Here is a 5,563-nt window from a genome sequence, read left to right as displayed (position 1 = left end):
TAAATTTACATACATTCCCTGAGCATCATCACAACATACTAAATGTGGTTTCCCCTCTAGAGTAAACTGCATAGTGGCTTAATCATGCATGTTGTCATCCATAAAATTCCATTACTACTTTCATGTATATATGTATTTCTTTGAAACTTAAAGCCTAGAAACAGGTTAGTATTCTGTTCAAATAGTCGGAACATGAATCTATTGATAGCTGAAGACAGGACAAAAGTCCTTAAAACCAGACAACAAAGCTTAGAAGAAAAGCAGCAATATTTTAGTCAAGTCGTAGAATACTGTTTCATCAGTTCAGTCTCATGTACTTAATCTTTCTTCTGTATCTGTTGAGGTTCGATGTTCCAGATTGAAATCTGGGATGTAATACTCAACTCCAGCTTTTGGCCCTACAATTAAGTTGCCCATTTTCTTAGTTTCTGAACTCTTATTTCTGTGTGTCTGCATTTAATTTTACTGACATAGCACTCCCTTAAGAACTTCTTGGAGATCCGGTCTGGTGCTGGTAAATTCTTTCAGGTTTTGTTTATCTGGGAAAGTTCGTGTCTTTTCTTCCCAAATGAACGATAACCTTGCTGGGTACAGAATTCTCGGTTGAAATTGCTTTTCCCTTAATACTTTGAATACATTTTCCCATTCTCTCCTCGCTCTCATTGTTTCCGATGAGAGGTCTGCCGTTAGTCTGATGGGATACCCTTTGTAGGTAACTTGCCTTTTTTCTCTTGCCAGTCTTAGTATCTTGTCTTTGTCTGTGGTTTTGGTCAATCTGGCTATAATGTGTCTTGGAGAAGATCTTCTTGGGTTGATTCTATTTGGGGTCCTCTGTATTTCTTGGGACTGAATCTTTGAGTGCCTCTCCAGGTTTGGAAAATTTTCTTGTAAGATTTCATGGAATAGATTATCAATGCCCTTATGAGTCTCTTCACCTTCTGGGATGCCTATTATCCGGATGTTTGGACGTTTGATGGTATCTAGTACTTCTCGCATATTATTCTCAAATTTTTGGGCCATTTTCTCAGTCTTCGTGGTGGATTTTTCTAGGCCAACCATTTTCTCTTCTACATTAGAGATTCTATTTTCTGTATGATCTAGTCTGCTTTTAATACTTTCAAGGGAGATTTTGATTTCTTGTATTATAGCCTTCATCTCTAGCAGTTCCGTTTGAGTCTTTTGTAAAGTGTGAAATTTCTCTTTTAGATCTTGCATGACTTTCCTCACCTCCTAGGACTCTTCAACTCCTTTCTCCTTCCTCTTTAGCAGTTCCTTGTCTCTCTTCTCTTCTATCTCTGTTAGTTTTGCCATTATGAATGTTCTGAATTCTTTATCAGACATTTCCATGATTTCCATTGAACTGTGTGTGGATAAAGAGGAGCTATCCTTTTCCCTTGTGGGAGAGATATTTTCCTGCTTCCCCATATTTCTTGTGGTCCTGCAGCGATTTCTAGTCATCTGGTGGATGGTCGGTTTCTTTCCAAACTTGGAAGTTCAATCACGTGAGTTTTGTATGCTGGAGGCCCAGTTATCAGTGTGGCATCTTCCTTTCTCCCAAAATGGCTAGATCGCAGGAGCCATGGAGCTGTCTGTCTCTTGAAGAAGGCCTTTTCTGTTCCCTTCTGCCTCTCCACACGAGTTTTGTATGCTGGAGGCCCAGTTATCAGTGGGGCATCTTCCTTTCTCCCAAAATGGCTAGATCACAGGAGCCATGGAGTTCTATCTGTAGACTTTTAAAGCTAAAGCCTTTGTCATTTTGTTTATTCTACTGTAATAAGTCACTAAACCCAGTATGTGCGATGTGCTACTCTTGTTACTACTGTTCTATTTTGCCTTTGTGGTGCTCAGTAGAGCCCTTTACCTGGGAGTTGTCTTTAGATTTATCATCGGAGTAATTCCAGGAGGACTTTATCTCACTCTTTTGCCTGCCCAAAGGAGAGTGGGTCCCACCCAAAGAGGTAGACTATCAATGGCAACTTTAAAGAGGGAAGGAAATGTAGAGCCATTAAGGCTGCAAGAAGGAAGCCAGGAAATCTCTGAGTTGGTCTGAACCTGATATATGACCTTGGAGCTTAGAAGGAAAAGCAAATGAAGCTTCCCCCAGGACATTTCTTAGAGAAGCTCAGTACCTTCTCTGGTTGTTCTAAACCCTTATCTGGGCCTCTTTGATCAGCTATGTGGTCTCCAGAGTGGATAACACTTCAGGTTCTAATACACCTGTTAAGAGGCTCTCTCTTTCTATCCTGAAGTCTGAGCTCACTTTCAGACTTCCCCCTAAGGACCCATTTTTCAGAAGTGCTCTGGCTATCTGCTCATTTGCATAATCTGAATGGCCAGTGTCTTCTGAGCTTATTAATTATCAAACTAGCACTGGTTACTAACCTTACCCACTTCCCCGAGAAATCACTGATGACTCTGGGGTGCCCAGGGTGGGGGGACAAAATGCTTCCCAGAATCCCTGAATTCTATTCTTATAATATCTGGATACCCTAAATTCATGGACCATAAAGTAAGAAGGTTGTTCTTCCAGGACAGAGAAGCCAGCATGGTGAAGATGGAAAAAACATCATTGTTAGTATAATCCGGGGTGGAAATTGAGGCAGTTATCCTGAGCAGGGCTCTTCTAGGGGAAAGCTTAGCCTAGAATATCCTAAGTAGGGAAGAATGTATCTATATGAGAGTCAGTTGGAGAGGCATTTCTGCCCATAGACACAGTAAGGACTGAACTAAGTTATTTTCAAATTATTGCCCTCCTCCCTTATCATGCTTTGAACTTCCTTATTGTGACATTTTGAGTCCCCAAGGTTGTCCTACTATCCTTGAGCTCTCCCTATTCTCATACTTCTCTTGCTGCTCTTTGGACCCCTGACTTCCATGGGTCCAGCTCTGTACTGACCTGTAGGGAGGTGATGGTGGCCAGGAATTGAGTTGCCTCCCAGAATGACTTGGTGCCCAGATTCAGACATTCTAACCTAGGAATTCCAAGTCCAGGGTCAGAGTTCTGTAAATTGGCCTCTGCTGCCCCCCCATGGTAGTTGAAGTTACTTTTCCTCACCTGAAGTAACTTTTTTTTTTTTTTTTGAGAGGTTTTTGCTATAGGGCCTGTGCGCTCACCAGAAAGACGGAGAGATAGAAAGCGAGAAATCACCCCCAGGGGGAATGGCCAAGCCGCAATCCCTTCTCCTCCATTCTCCTCTATGGGATCTTGGACATGCATGCACACGTGCCCGGCGTGAGTTTAAGCCACCGGGGCCGGGACTTGAACCGCGGTTGGCTACATGGGAGTCCAGCGACATAGCCATTACACTAACTGCTGGTCCCCTGAAATGACTTTTGAAGAAAGGCTGTCAGGCTCCCAAATTTCTGGCCTTATCCAGACTCCCTACTGCAACCTCCACCCTCTCTGCAGAGCTTCTAGGAACACAGTCTTCTCTTAGGAAAGAAGCAGGACACAATTCTGTCAAGTCCTGAAACTGAAGAGGTTCAGGCTATGACTGGGAAGTCATAGCTGCCCCCTATTGGCTTGCATTCAGACTCCCCACCTCAGAGCTCTTCTGAGGATATGGGAAGTAACCAGAGAAAGAAGGTGTTCAAAACACTGGGAATAGGATGATTCTCTTCTGGTGCTCAGGCTCAAGATCATCAGCCCGAAGTCCCTAACATCCCTATGTACCCATTTCAAGGTCTGAGGTCATGACCTTTCTCAAGTATGCCTCAAAGTTAACTCAGGAACTAAGACTCAGCTTCTGCTGCCTTTTACCTGGTAGCTCTGAACCATTAGAGATGACCCAGAATCAAGAGGGCCTATTCTCTACTCTCTGGGGCCTGAATACTTTGGGCATTGGGATATCTATAGAAGAGGAAGCAGGATCTTGATCAGATAGATGCAAAATATGTAAGTTTCCCCAATAGACCCCAGGGAAATGTCCCATTACTTTCTATTTACTTTCCCATTACTCTGTTGGTAGGTGAAGAAAGTACCACTCCACCTACCACACCAGAAAAATGGGGTCCAAGGGCAAGCTTGGTAACCCAGACAGAGAAAAGAGAGATTTAGAGAGTATATGGCTCTAGGAGAATGAAGTGGCAGAGCAAGGGTGCCACCAGTTTCCCATCTTTCAGCTTGAGAATGTGGTGGAAAGATATTTCCTTTTTGTTTTTTGTATTTTTATTTGTTGTTTTACATCTTTATACATATCGTGTTCATTAGTCACTCATCAATATGCTTTTGTTAAGTGGCCAAATATTGTGTACATTCTTTATTAGACTCTTGTCTTTTTTTCCCCTCAAAGTTCATTTTTAAAATTTCTTCTATGAGAGAGTAAAATAGAGAGACAGAGAGCCAGATAGAGAGGCATCTCTAACAGTCTTCATGCCACATTCCATCTCTTCCATAGCCACCCAAGATCATGGACATACATAAATATACCCAACATGAACATGAAGGCCTCGGGACACAAGCTCAACACCTTCCCATGTGTTGAGATGTCTCCTAGGAGTAGATGTAGCAACTTTCATCCTGGGAACCAAGTCCAGTCCTTAGCATTCTGGGAAACTGCTGATCTTCCTTACTTCTGTCTCTTTTCTTTGGGCATACCATATACATTTCCTTCCTGTAGCCAAGATTTCTTTCTTATCCCAGAGGCAGAGCAAGTCTTTAGGACCAAGTTAGAAATCTGAGAGTTTCAATCGGGTTCCTAAAGATATTTTGCATGTATTAAGATAATGAAATGCATTAATCCTCACAAAAACCTCATGCAAAGGGATTGTTAATATTTTTGCACATGAACAAACCTAGGAAGGTTCTGAGAGGTGAGATGATTGCCCAAGGTCCTATAGCTACGTGTTGGAGGAGTCTCTTCCGTATTTATCTAGTTTTAAAACAAAACGTTTTTAATAGAGATTTTTGCTATAGGGCATATGCACTTGCCAGAGAGACAGAGAGACAAAGATATAGAAAGTGAGCTGCCATCTGCCCCCCGCCCCCCCCCCCCGGGGGAATGGCCAAGCCACAGTTCCTTCTTCTCCATTCGCCTCTCGGAATTTTGGGCATGCATGAATATGCATCCAGTGTGAGTTTTAAGACACTGGGTCTGGGACTCAAAATGCAATGCTGCCAAATTTACCTGGAGTAACAACCAGGGACTCCTGTTCCTTCTGGAGAGAAATGAACCTACCTGGGCCACCTTCTGTTGTAAGGTTGAGGCCACTTACCTATAAACCTAGGTCTACTTCTGTTATTAGGTATTATTAGGTATGCTGTCAATATGTTTTTCTTCAAGTCTTGGGTCTTTAACCAGTTTACCATCTACTTTCTATTCTGCAGAGCTCTCTTTTGTTGCCCCTTGTGTCATTTTTAGAATTACAGTTGTGGGACCAGTAGTTAGCGTAATGGCTATGTCGCTGGACTCCCATGTAGTTGACCATGGTTCGCATCCCGGACCCGGTGGCTTAAAACTCACACCGGGTGCGTGTGCGTGCGTGCCCAAGATCCCGAGAGGAGAACGGAGGAGAAGGGATTGCGGCGTGACCATCCCCCCGGGGAGTGATTTCTCACTTTCTG

The sequence above is a fragment of the Tupaia chinensis genome, unplaced genomic scaffold (genome assembly GCF_000334495.1).
Source record: "Tupaia chinensis unplaced genomic scaffold, TupChi_1.0 Scaffold138500_1, whole genome shotgun sequence".
Classification (NCBI taxonomy): Eukaryota; Metazoa; Chordata; class Mammalia; order Scandentia; family Tupaiidae; genus Tupaia; species Tupaia belangeri.
Note: the sequence above shows the minus strand (reverse complement) of the source record.